This window comes from Microcaecilia unicolor, chromosome 4, assembly GCF_901765095.1.
Source record: "Microcaecilia unicolor chromosome 4, aMicUni1.1, whole genome shotgun sequence".
NCBI lineage: Eukaryota > Metazoa > Chordata > Amphibia > Gymnophiona > Siphonopidae > Microcaecilia > Microcaecilia unicolor.
In genome coordinates this window covers 294,927,865-294,941,984 of record NC_044034.1, presented here as the reverse complement: position 1 = coordinate 294,941,984, position 14,120 = coordinate 294,927,865, and the positions used below count along the sequence as shown (strand labels likewise).

Sequence of the window (14,120 nt, the reverse complement as noted above, 5' to 3'; positions counted from 1 at the left end):
CAGCCTCCTGTAGTGTCATGGGTGGAGTTCCTGAAGGGCTGAAGAACCCCTTTGAAATGGAGCTGGTATTGTGCCTCCTTGGCAAAGTCTTAAAACCTTATCTCTCTCACAGCATGCCTTCCAGGGCTTCCTTTAAGCCTCCCCCCATCTCCTCTATACCAGCTTTGCTCTCAGTATCTGTGTGTGTGTTTGGGGGAGGGGGTGTTGCATAATTAAGTAGTTGAAGATTATTCCAGCTCTGCCTGTGTGTTCAAGTGCTACAGGGAGTAGTTCCCTCCTGGCCCCTCCCTCTGCCCACTCAATAGTTTTGAAGGCCCTGGACCCAGTCCACTCTCTCACCAAAAAATACTTTAAATATTTACCATAGGCAACAGAACTGGATGAGCTGCCAGAGTTACATATACATATATCATAGTAACATAGTAGATGACGGCAGAAAAAGACCTGCACGGTCCATCCAGTCTGCCCAACAAGATAAATTCATATGAGCTACTTTTTATTTGTACCTGCCCTCCTTGCCCTACATAGCATGAGGAACTAAGGTGCTTGGATGGAGGGCAGAGGAAGACGATAGTTTGTTTACCTCCCCCCCTACCAAAAAAGATAACGTTACTACTCCTGAAGCTTAATATAAGCTATTCTAGAGCATGCCAGCAATAAAACAGACAGATCAACTAGAATCTGTGTACAATTTATTTATTTATGCATTCTTGTATCCAAGTATTATCCAAAAACAAGTTTCGGTTCAAAGTGGCTTACAATTTACATTTTGGTGGAGTTACAATACACTTCTTCCTAGATCTCTTTTTGTCCTAATAATTTATTTTGTATAATTTTGTACTTTACCTAGACTACAACTGTTTTTTAAAATGAAAGGAGAGACATAGAAATAATTATCTTTTCTGAGTTCTTTCTTTAATTGTCTGTGCTGTATTCATGTTTATGTCAGTGTAAAAAATCAGAGTGGCATTCCCAATCACCAGTGAACATCAATGTATATTACAAACGCTGTTGCCAAAACTATAACTCACTTAAAATTTGTAATGTGTTTATAAACTTACTATAATAATCTTACTAGTAATGTTACTGAAGACTAGAAACTCGTTTGATGTCTACTAACACAGCCAAAAATATGGATGCATCATAAACATAACTTCCAATGTGTCTTACGTCCAAAACAAAAGTACTTATCTTCAGATGTTGCAGTACTTGATAGTGTCTCAATGCTAGTGTTTCAGCGAATAACTCGCCTGTGTCAAGGGACTTGATTCCACTTTATCTCATTTTTAATAACCAGCACCTAGAAACAAAACATGAAAAAATAACTCAAATGTTAACAAAAAACAGTACTATTTACTTTGAAGAACTCACTGTCACATGGCTACCATACTTGTGAGATTCCAAAAAGCTGAGCATATGCTTTTCTGATCCCTTTAAATTGGGGATAAACGATTAAAATTATCCATATTTTGAGTTGCATTAGCAGACATTGAATGGGTTTTTTAGTATGATACCCTTACAGGCTTATTTTCGAAAGAGAAGGGTGCCTATCTTCCAACACAAATCTGGAGATGGGCGTCCTTCTCTCAGGGTCGCCCAAATCGGCATAATCGAAAGCCGATTTTGGGTGCCCTCAGCTGCTTTCTGTCGCGGAAATGACCAAAGTTCACGGGGGCATGTCGGCAGCATAGTGAAAGCGGGCGTGCTTAAGAGATGGGCGTCCTCGGCTGAAAATGGAAAAAAGAAGGGCGTCTCTGACGAGCATTTGGGTGACTTGGTCCATTTTTTCTTGCGACCAAGCCTCAAAAAGGTGCCCAAACTGACCAGATGACCACTGGAGGGAATTGGGGATGACATCCCCTTACTCCCCCAGTGGTCACTAACCCCCTCCCACCCTAAAAAAAAATCTTAAATTTTTTTTTTTTGCCAGCCTCTATGCCAACCTCAAATGTCATACCCAACTCCCTGACAGCAGTATGCAGGTCCCTGGAGCAGTTTTAGTGGGTGCAGTGCAAATTCAGGCAGGGAGACCTAGGCCCATACCCCCCCTACCTTTTACATTTGTGGAGAAAACAGCGAGCCCTCCAAAACCCACCAGAAATCCACTGTACCCACATGTAGGTGCCCCCTTCACCCCTTAGGGATATGGTAGTGGTGTACAGTTGTGGGGAGTGGTTTTGTTTGGGGGGTTGGGGGGCTCAGCACACAAGGTAAGGGAACTATGCACCTGGGAGCAATTTGTGAAGTCCACTGCAGTGCCCCCTGGGGTGCCCGGTTAGTGTCCTGGCATGTCAGGGGGACCAGTGCACTACGAATGCTGGCTCCTCCCATGACCAGATGGCTTGGATTTGATCGTTTCTGAGATGGGCATCCTTGTTTTCCATTATCGCCGAAAACTGGGGACGACCATCTCTAAGGTCGACCTAAATGTTGAGATTTGGGCGTCCCCGACCGCATTATCGAAACGAAAGATGGACGCCCATCTTGTTTCAATAATACGGGTTTCCCCGCCCCTTCACGGAGACAAATTCTCAATACTACACGACTCCCAGTCAGGATTTCGGTCCAACCACAGCAGGGTGATATGATACAGATGTTCAAATATTTGAAAGGTATTAATCCGCAAACAAATCTTTTCCGGAGATGGGAAGGCGGTAGAACGAGAGGGCATGAAATGAGATTGAAGGGGGGCAGACTCAAAAAAAGATGTCAGGGAGTATTTTTTCACAGAGAGAGTGGTGGATGCTTGGAATGCCCTCCCGCGGGAGGTGGTGGAGAGGAAAACGGTAACGGAATTCAAACATGCGTGGGATATACATAAAGGAATCCTGTGCAGAAGGAATGGATCCTCAGAAGCTTAGCTGAAATTGGGTGGTGGAGCCGGTGGGGGGAAGAGGGGTTGGTGGTTGGGAGGCGAAGATAGTGGTGGGCGGGCAGACTTATATGATCTGTGCCAGATCCGGTGGTGGGATGCGGGACTGGTGGTTGGGAGGCGGGGAATAGTGCTGGGCAGACTTATACGATCTGTGCCAGAGCCGGTGGTGGGAGGCGGGGCTGGTGGTTGGGAGGAGGGGATAGTGCTGGGCAGACTTATACGGTCTGTGCCCTGAAAAAGACAGGTACAAATCAAGGTAAGGTATACACATGAGTTCATCTTGTTGGGCAGACTGGATGGGCCGTGCAGGTCTTTTTCTGCCGTCATCTACTATGTTACTATGTTACTAATCACTCTTATGACTAAATTCAAACAACTGATTGCAACTGGCAAGAGAACGTATTGCTCCTACAATTTGACATATCCAGCGCCTTCGACATGGTTGATCACGGAATACTACTAAATACCCTAGAGTACTTTGGAATTGGAGACAGCGTTCTCAAATGGTTCAAGGGGTTCCTAACCACACGATCATACCAAGTTACATCTAACTCGACTACATCAGCCACATGGATACCTGAATGCGGAGTTCCACAGGGATCCCCCCTCTCACCGACTTATTCAACTTGATGATACCATTGGCCAAACTACTATCAAACCAAAACCTCAACCCATACATATACGCAGACAACGTAATGATCTACATCCCATTTAAACAAGATCTAAAGGAAATTTCCAATGACATCAACCAGAGTTTACACATCATGCACTCATGGGCGGATGCATTTAAGCTGAAACTCAATGCAGAGAAAACCCAATGCCTAATACTCACCTCTCAACATAACACGAACAAATTCACCACCATCAATACACCAAAACTGAATCTCCCAATTTCGGACACCCTAAAAATTCTTGGAGTTACTATTGATCGACACCTAACACTTGAGAATCATGCGAAGAACACAACCAAGAAGATGTTCCACTCAATGTGGAAGTTAAAAAGAGTAAGACCTTTCTTCCCAAGGACCGTCTTCCGCAACCTGATACAATCAATAGTACTCAGCCATCTAGACTATTGCAACGCTCTCTATGCTGGCTGCAAAGAGCAAATAATCAAGAAATTACAAACAGCCCAAAACACTGCAGCCAGACTCGTATTTGGAAAAACAAAATATGAAAGTGCTAAACCCCTACGAGAAAAACTACACTGGCTCCCACTTAAAGAACGCATCACGTTCAAAATATGTACCCTAGTTCACAAAATCATTCACGGAGACGCTCAAGCCTACATATCAGACCTGATAGACTTATCACCCAGGAATGCTAAAAAATCATCCCGCACATTCCTCAATCTTCACTTCCCCAACTGCAGAGGTCTAAAATACAAACTAACGCATGCATCAACCTTTTCCTACTTGAGCACACAATTCTGGAACGCGCTGCCGCGCAACTTGAAGACGATCCATGAACTAACCAACTTCCGCAAACTACTGAAGACTCATCTCTTTGACAAGGCATACCACAAAGATCAACAAATGTGAACCATTACACAAATATCCAGAACTGCTTAAAGAAATTCGACTCATGAAATTAGCTCGTTACTCAACTATCCTGCTTAACTATTATCATGTTACCTAAGATCCTTAAGCAATACTAAAGTATATTGCTCGTTATTCTACTACCTTGCCTTACTATTATCATGTTACCCAAGATCCTTAAGCAACACTAAATGTATATTTTCTTTAGATTATCTATTACTATTATCATGTTACCCCAGATCCTTAAGCAATACTAAATGTATATTTTCTTATAGATTTCCACTATTCACAATGTAATGTAAGCCACATTGAGCCTGCAAAGAGGTGGGAAATTTGGGGTACAAATGCAATAAATAAATAAATAAATAATATGGGTTTCCCCGCCCCTTCATGGAACCATCCTGTGAGGACAGCCCCAGGAAAACTCGGGCACCCCGTTCAATTATGCCCCTCTTAGTAACGTTATTAATAAGATTATTTTTGCAAAATAAGAGTTTGATGAATCAACACATGTTTATAAATACATTAAAAATTGTGTTTTAAAGTGAGTTATAGTTTTGCCAATACCTTTTGTGATATTCACTGTATTCACGTTTGACATTTGCATGGGAGTCCAGGGCCGGCCCAATCCCTAGGCAAATGGTCTACACCTAGAGTGGCACATCTTGGGGGAGGCACCAGTGTAGCAGTCATGGCACTAAACAAAATTCAATACAGGCAGCATGGGGCCTTGAGCATCTGCTCCTGCTCAAGGCTTGCCACCTCCCACCTACTCTGAAACAGAAAGTTTTGGAGGGGGAAGGACATGGCATGTGCAGATGTTCCAGGCTCCAGGATGCTGACTTTTGTTTACTGCTGCAAGCATAAGGGCTGGCACTGCAGTAGCAGTGACAGAGCAGGAGGAGGGGTGATGTAGGTCTGGCAGAGGGAAGAGAAGCGAGGTGATGGGGAGATGCTGGAAATATTGGGAGTGAGGTATTTGATACCTGTGGGTTCGCCCTATGGGGCTCTGATTATGATCAACAAAATAATATCACCAAATATTTTGAAATTTGTAATACTTGGGGTAGCGGCTAATGCAGGGGTGGGCTACCTGTGGCTCGCAAGACCATGGGAAGTATACATAGAAAACACCATTAACCAGAGCTTTGGTGATTTTAAATACTGTATTTCGCAAATATTTCCAGAATAGCCACTGTAGCAATTTGTTTCCATCACTTTAAAATTGTGTTAAGCTATTTATTTATTTATCGCAGAAGGTTACAGAGCTCAGTGCATTTCCAGTTTTTCTTTCACTACTCTCAACACTCTGAGCTGGGCGCAGGCCGAGGCCGGGTAAGATCCGGTAGGCTGTAGAGTGCTAGCCAGGTCCTTTTACCCTTTACTCTTTCTTTATTAGTCCGAGAGCAAATAACTTTCCCTCTAACGTAATAAAGACAACTTTACTGACAAACTCTGCAACAAGCAGTTCATCCAGAACTCAAGTATTCAGGAGGCAACAATCCTTTTAAAGTAGAACAAATCAATTTATTCCAATGAGATATCCTGTACAAATAACTCAGGCATATTGTGCAAATTCTCTAGTTCACTTTTCTAATTCTTATACTTTGTACATATTTACAGTTTCTCCTGTCCATAACCCATCCTTTCTGGGTAAAACAACCTAAGGCAGTGCCTGTGGCCCTGGTGCAGCAAGTGATCTATTTTTCTGTACCAGACCGCCTTGTCTTTCCCCTTCCCCCAAAGGAGCACCTCTCTGAGCTACTGCTTTGGCTCCAACAGGTTTCTTCCCCGTTCCTGCACCCAGGCTGGGTTCCCCTACTTCCCACCTGAAGCACTCCTCCACCTCACGGTTACTGCTTGGACTGGCAGAAACGTCTCCTTGGTTCAGCCTTAGTTTATTAATCCCATCCAGAACCCCTTCTCTCCTCCAGGGTCCTGGCGGGGGTAGAGGCAACCAGAGACCATGTGCTCTCCCCAACAACCATATTTAATAACTTCAAACTCCACCCCTGCTGGAGTGGAGGCGTGGCCTAACGGTTAATGTAGCAGGTTGTGAATTTAGGGAACTGGGTTTGATTCCCGCCGCTGCCTGGGGATTGGCAGTGGGCTGAGATCCTGGGGAACCAGGTTCAATTCCCTCTGCAGCTCTGTGTGATCTTGGGTAAGTCACTTAACCCTCCGTTGCCCCAGGTTCAACAGTAATACAATGTACTACCTAGACTGTGAGCCCACCTGTAAAGTGAAGCTGTAAACTGCTTAGGTCTATGTGGTATATAAATACTCAAATTAAATGAAATGGAAAATTCAACAACCAGATACTTTTCCCTCAGCACTTTCCCATAAACACTGCCCTTAAGGCTGGGCTTCTCACTCTCTTACAACCCACCTCTGTTCTTTTCCTCCCCTCCCCCCAGTGACTCCTGGGAGGGCTGCCATCGCATTGTAACCCCCAGTTTAATGGGGGAATTCCATATACACATGTGCAAAGAAGTTCTAAGAGCTCCTAGTAAGAGCTGCTTGTAGGGTTCCTGTTGGAGAAGGGAAGAAAATGGAATAGAGGCAAGATGGAATTTTGCCAGAGGTGAGATGAGGTATTGCAGCTTTACCCTGAAGGCACTGGCATCTTAGATTGTTTAATTTTATGTAAAGCTGTGAAAAGAAGCCTGGTGACTTGTCTCACCACACTGTGCCACTCTTGCAGCTTGGAGTAAACAACTCAGGCATGTCAGGTGCTGTTTTCCTTGCTGTGCAATTTGAATGGCATGTGTGGTCTTTTTACACCTGGCAGGCATGCAGCACCAAGCTGAGTGCCTGACTCCTAAGGGTGAGAAGCACCATTATAGGCACTGTTCCTTGACTTTGCATCCTTGTGTAAAAATAAAGGGGAAAGGCATCACATGAAGTCAGTGGAAGGCATGCAGTGAATGTCTTTTCATTTGTAGATACAGTGTTGCTGGAATTAGATGCAGTGACACAGGAGAGACATGTTTTAGCCAGTCCTGATTTTGTACTTAAATCTCAAAGCATTCCATCCATTGAACTAAATGCTGCAAGTCCCATAATGCATCAGGATGGGATTGTTAGAAATCCAGGACTGGGTTCAAATCTCCCACCTGGAACTGGATAACTTTACAGCTGTTTCAGGAATGGTCTGTTCTGCCTCCCCAGTTGTGTGTGCATGTTTACATTTGTTGTATTTTTGTATTATATAATTCAAGCTAATATTAGCTTCCTGGTAGGACTTTGTAATCTGTATTTTCATAGTCCTCCAGTTACTGAGAAACCTGTCAGGTTCTGGCTTTATCCCCACAAGCACGTGCTCTGACCCTATTGGTCTTTTCCTCAGTCCCATGGTCTTATGGGTATTCTGCACCCCTCCCTGTCAGAACACAATTCTTCATATTGGGCTTTAGAACAACCTGTCCTCAGTTCTGTATCCTTCTCTCTCCTCTTGAGAAAGCATCCTCTTTTTCACCAAGGAGGTCAATATCCTTTTCAGAGATATACAATATCTTTCCTGCATTGAACCCTACATTTATCCATTCAGATAGACACCCATTTCCTGCTAAAGTTAACTTCCACTTCTGCAATAATTCATAATCCATCTCTTCACTCAACATGGAAGAGCCGTATATCAAATGCTTTAATAAACATAAACATATTCCTTCAGTCTGGCAGTCTGCATTCAGTCTCAAGGACTCATCCTGCTGGGCAGAACTCTTGTTTTTCAATTACTTGCATGCAGCAAGTTATCTGTTTCACTCATTTGCAATAAACAGCTGAAAAGTAAGAAAGCAAGTCTTCCTTTGGATGCTGGCTTGGTTTAACTGGCTATTTTTTAAAAAATACATGGATACACACTGTGAGATCATCACACATCACCATCCCTAAATTTATGATATGCACCTAGGGTTTGTTTGTTTTTGTTCTTCTTTTTCTTGGTGAGTAGACCTGTGTTTAAGATGATGGGCTGTGTTGATGGGTGCTGTAGGTTCCTGAACAGAATGTATCTGCCCACACTTGTCTTGTTTTTTTGCAGTGTATGTTTAAATTCTTTCTGCACTGGGTGGTCCTCCTGGCAACTAGTTATTGTATTGGATCAGGCTAATTGTAGGAATTCTGCATACTTTCTAAAAGAAAGCATTAAGGTAACCAGCATGGAGCAGAAGCTACAGCCATAAACATCAGTGATGCAAGAGCATTGGGCTACTAAGAAGGCTGGGGAAGACAGTACTTGCATATAATAAATGTAAACCGCTTTGATTGTGCCACAGAAAGGTGGTATATCAAATCCCCCCTCCTAACCTGCATGGGTCTTTTTGTATTACCACAGCTTCACTAAATTTGGTAGCAATTGATAAGATAGAGAAGGGTACCTGAGATATTGGTCTTACAAGAATCAAAAATGAAGATGACAAGGCTGCAATGACCTGCTAGCGAAGGCAGTGACACCATCAGTGTAGCCTATGAAAGGCAGAGGAAAGAAAAGAGTTAAGACAGGGGTGGGCAACCACAGTCCTCAAAGGCCACGGTTTTCAAGATTTCCACAATGAATATAGATGAGATAAATTTGCATGTACCGTTTCCATTGTATGCAAATTGATCTCATGTATATTCATTGTGGAAATCTTCAAAACCCAACTGGGTTGTGGCCCTCAAGGATCATGGTTGTCCATCCATTGGTAAAGAGATTGAGTAAAAAAACATGGGGGAAAGGGGAGTTGGTGTTCTTTTGCACATGGGAATTTGTGCCATCTGACCAAAGTGGATGAATCTCGATTGGACAACCTGGATGGGCCATTCTGGTCTTTATCTGTTATTATTTAATATATTATAAAGAGTGACTGTGTGGCTTATGGTATTGCTTATCACCTCTAGGATTGCTCATAGGCTGGGCATAGAAACACAAAGCCTGTCACCTTTAGGACTTAATGGACTTGGGGAATAGAGAGAGAGATCTGAGTCCAGTTGTCCAGATCTCACTGCACAGGTGCACCTCAGGGTATTAAATTAAAGCAGTTGTAAAGTGAAGGGACAAGGGGGCCATGGGAAGCTGAAGGAGCAACCAAGGCTCAACAAGAAGTGTCATTAAAAATGTAAACAAGAGAGTATAAGCCCATGCGCATTCACAAGGCCATGCTGGATTCATGCCACTCAGTATCAGGAAGCCTCTGTTGGAGGAGCAGAAATGTAGCAAGGCCTTGAGCATGCACCTAGACTCAAAGGCTCTACATTTAACTGTTCTTTTTTGTGTTGGTGCAATGGGGAGATGCAGTGAGGAAGGACAAGGGAAGATAATGGACCATAGGAAAGAAGGGAAGAGAGGGGAGATGCTGGACAAGGGGAAGGGAGAGAGAAGATGCTAGATGGGGGAGGGAGAATAGAAGAGAAAGGAGAGATGCTAGACCATGGGGTGGGGGAAAGGGGAGTTGGTGAAAGAATGGGATTAAAAGAGGTGGGGACATCAGAGAAATGGGGAATGGGCTGGAAGAAAGGTAATGGGGATTGCTAGGGTAATGGGCTGGCAAGGGAGTGGGATAAATATTTGGAAAAATGGACATAGATGCAGTAAAAAGAGGGAGATTAAGGATTGGATGGGGAGGAGGGATGAAGTATAAATGGATAGAGAAAAATAAATGGAAGAAACTTGAATGAAACAGATGAATGTCAGATGGATGTAGGGAAGGAAATGAAGACAAGAGGAGAGGGAAGAAATGGCAAGTGGTAGACCCTCGAAAGAGAGGAGAGGAAAGTAGAAACCAGAGACTGAGACCAACAGATTAGAAAAATAAATTACAGACAATAAAGACAGAAAAGAATTTTGTTATGAATTTATTAATTGGAATATGTCAATTTTGGGATATGTGCATCTCTAATACTTGATATGAGAGGAAATACATTGCAGTTGTGCTTTCTGTAGTGTTGCACTTCGTGCTCTACCAAATATTCGTATTTGATTCGATTCAGTCCAAATAGTGCCCTGACTACATTATTTGTATTTGGCCAAATAGTGATTTAAATTTGAATACTATTAATCCAGGGCTCTACTGTGCTAAATCCTACTGAAATAAACACTTGATCTCTGATTTCATGTCACTTCGAAACATGTGTACAGAATCAGGCTTCTTGGAATTTCCAGTTTAGATTTTGGCTGAATATTTCTGTTTTTGATTTGTGATCCCTTAATTCTGCATTCGTGGAAGGTCTGTTCATGCTTTCTCTCTGTGACCGAGGTGTGGTATTCTGCTAGTGTTACTTGCAAGTCACTTACCCTCCATTGCCATAGGTACAAGCTTATGGGCCGATGCTCAGAACTCTGGCGCTACAGGGAACAGCGCTAGAAAATACTGTGGAACCAGTGGACAAAAATAACTTCCCAATGCTCAATGTTAACAGCATGCAAATTATATATGCGCTGCGCAAAGGGGAGGAACAAGCCTGGAGCATGCGCACAGGAGTTTAGTGGTAAGCAAAGCTCTTGTGCACATGCTTATTCAAATGTGGAAGTGCAGGCACACATCTGTGCCATTCTTCTGCTCCTTACATAAGCTTTTCAAAACGTTTTTCACTTGACAAGCGTAAATATAAGCACAGACAACAAGCACCAGTGTGCGCTTCCACTTTTGGTTTTGCTCGGTCTCGTACACATTTGTTCCTCACCACTGGCCCTCGGAGGTTTCCATGGGCTTCCTTCCTCTTTCAAAGAGAATCAAAACCAGCAGATTTAAGTAAAATCATGAGAAATCCTCTCTTCTAACTGCTCAATGCAAGCAAATTACTAGTGATAGGGCAGGGTTTTTTTGTGCACTGTTTCTCTGAGAATTGGGAAGGAATAGCTAATCACCGGATTCATATCCTTTTGCCTATATTTAAATCGAAACAACCACAGAAGGTGATCTCTCCACAGGAGAAATGAAGAACACCTGGCAGGTACACACAGTGGATCCAAAAAGAGTCCTCTCTCATGTGATTTTAATAAAGACATTGTTTGGGAAGACATCACATGAGAGAGGACTCTTTTGGATCCACTGTGTGTACCTGGTGGCCTATATTTAAATGCAATTTATACAGATTTTTGGTGTGCACGTTGTTTCATGCGCTAGAGCCTTCTGAGTATTCTGTACACATTAATGCCTGCTCTATTCCGATACTAATCACCTCTAGCACTGGTGTTAGGTTGTGAGCATCTGCCCATTAGATTGTAAGCCTAACAAAGACTGGAAAATACCTACTATATCTGAAAGGTAGCTCACCTTGGAAAAAGGTATGAGTTAAATGATTCTCTGCTAGAAAATGTAGTAGTCTGGCTTATCCTGTTTTTTCCTAGAGAAAAGTGTATTGGGATTCCAGGCGTGATGTAATATTTGCAGTAGTGCCTTTTGAATGTTGGGTTGGTACTGTTTGAGTTCTGGCAGATAGTATAGTTATGGTATGGCAGGTTTGTTATACTGTAGGTTCTGAGTGTGTTTATTTGCAGTGGCTTGTATTATTGTATAATATGCCTGACAGTAGAGGGAAGCTATACTTCTGTTAATTATGTACAACATCCATTTGTTTCTACAAGATCATTTTTTTTTTTTGGGGGGGGGGGGGGTCGGTGTTTTAGTAATCAAGATCTTGGAAGAGGGTTCTATTGTGGACCTGAGCTCTGCTGCTTGTAGGTACCTAGCATTTCTTTTGCCTGCTGCTGGCAGGCACCATCTGCCCAATCACTCTTTTTCTGATCTCCCTGGCTTCCTCCCTGTCCCTGCAGCCTGATCCCAGCTGACAGCAGGAGAGTGTAGTTAGTAGTGTGATGGACTGGCAGTTGTCTAACCTGCTTGTCCTGCTGCCAGTGTTATTTCTGCTTCATTCAAAGCTCTTTGACCACATGGTGCACTGTAGAAATCCACATGGTTGGCTGATCTAAGCTGTGAACTATATGGGCAGGAAGAGTGAATTAGAAAGGCGCTAGGCCCACCAGAACACCAGCTGGATGCTTCTGCGGTCAGCTGGGACTGGGTGGTTGTTTCGAAGGGAGAGGAGAAAGAGCTGAAAACAGTGTCTCTCCCCCCCAGGCATGGGAGATCCTTGCTACACTGTGAAATTAAAAAAAGGTGAGAGTGCAAGATGGGGCAGGGATGTAAGTACTGCTCCTTCCGTGATCCCTGGTGGGGGAAAAAGGGACATGCCTTGAAAGTAACTGTATGGTGAGCTACATCCTCCCTGGTCCCTCAGCCTTGCAGGGGTGAAGAATGTCCATGGAGTTGCTGGAGGTGACCACTGCTAATAGGATCTGATGAGAGAGAGTTAAAATGAGCATTGTGGCACCGGAAGAGAACTGTGGTAAAATGCAACTCCTCACAGCTGGTTGCATATTTAGGGCATACATATTTGTCCCATTGCGAGCCTGGGCATGCCCAACCCTGGAAGTATGTGGTAACACACTTTTTGTTTGTTGCTTAGCTCTCACGCTTGTTTTCCTCTGCTGGGTGTCAGTCTGGGCTCAGCCACAAATTTATTTTGGAAGAGACAGCAGCGCGGTTGGGCCCTGGTTAAAACCTGGGATACTTGTGGTCATTCATCCTTTTTCCTCTTGTCCCTTGGGTGGCATAGCCAGTAGGCACAGATGATGAAAAAAAGACACTGATTGGGGGTACTGGTCTAGGCTCGGTTTGTTCACTGGTCCTTGTGCAGTTGGAAACAGGAAGGAAATTGTGTTTTGGGGTTTTTTTTGGTGCAGATGTTCAGGCAAACATGGTGTGTGCATCTTGAGGAGTGGTTTAGTGCCACGTGATAGCCTGATGACATGGGCAAGAGGGTACTGAATCTGACAGCCTCTGCTATCAGCCCACAGCAGTTCCCTGCATGATGTCTAATCCAGCTCTGGCAGGACCAGGGTAGATCTGAATGTGCTGAAAACCAGGCCTGGATCCCGCTTTTCTGCTAAGACTGAGGTAGTTGGATGGCAGTGGCCAGGGCTGGTCTTAGCAATTGTGGGGCCTTGTGCAGTCCAGTTCGGTGGGGCCCCTGCCTAGCCCCAGTCCTGCCTAGTCCCATCCCCGCCTAGCCCTGCCCCTTGTTGATAAGATGTGTTTTAAAATTGTTATTTATGAAATTTCAAATAAAGACAAATTAAGCAAAACTTGTACAGAAAAACTAATTCAAATAAGCATAATGCAATCATAGGAAACCTGGTTTTAAGGAATGAAAATGAACTGAATAATTTCTGGTTAGGTCCACTGTTTAGGAGTTCCAATTCTCATAACATAGAAGAGAATAAAGGAAAAATATTAATTAACTAAGATCAGATCCATGTATATGGGTAAAGTACTTTAAAATTCCCCCATTACTGTAACTCACCAATATGGAGAGGCAACACTGGAAATCCCCTAGTAGCCAAAAAAAGATGTCATGTGCACATGTTCCTAAAAAGACGTATTTCATTGAAGACTAAATCACAACATATTTACAGGTGGCAAAACTTTCCCTAAATCGGCTATAGCAAGCCAAAGAGTATCCAGGGAGACCTCAGCAGGTAGGAACACAAAGAGAAACAACCTCATCTATAAAAAGGCAGCACTGTAAATATTACTATAAATATTACACCTGACCCTAAAACCCCAATACACTATCTAGAGAAAACAGAACAAATGGGACTGCTATAGATTTCTACACAGAATCTACATGCTAGCAGAATAATGCACCTTGCACACAAGTACAGA

General features: G+C 43.4%; 1 protein-coding gene across 4 annotated transcripts in view; it reads left to right on the top strand.

The window, feature by feature from the left end:
- Window positions 1-14,120, top strand: part of ZMIZ2 (zinc finger MIZ-type containing 2) — a 214,877-nt gene that overhangs the window by 60,814 nt on the left and 139,943 nt on the right. The window lies entirely within an intron of this gene.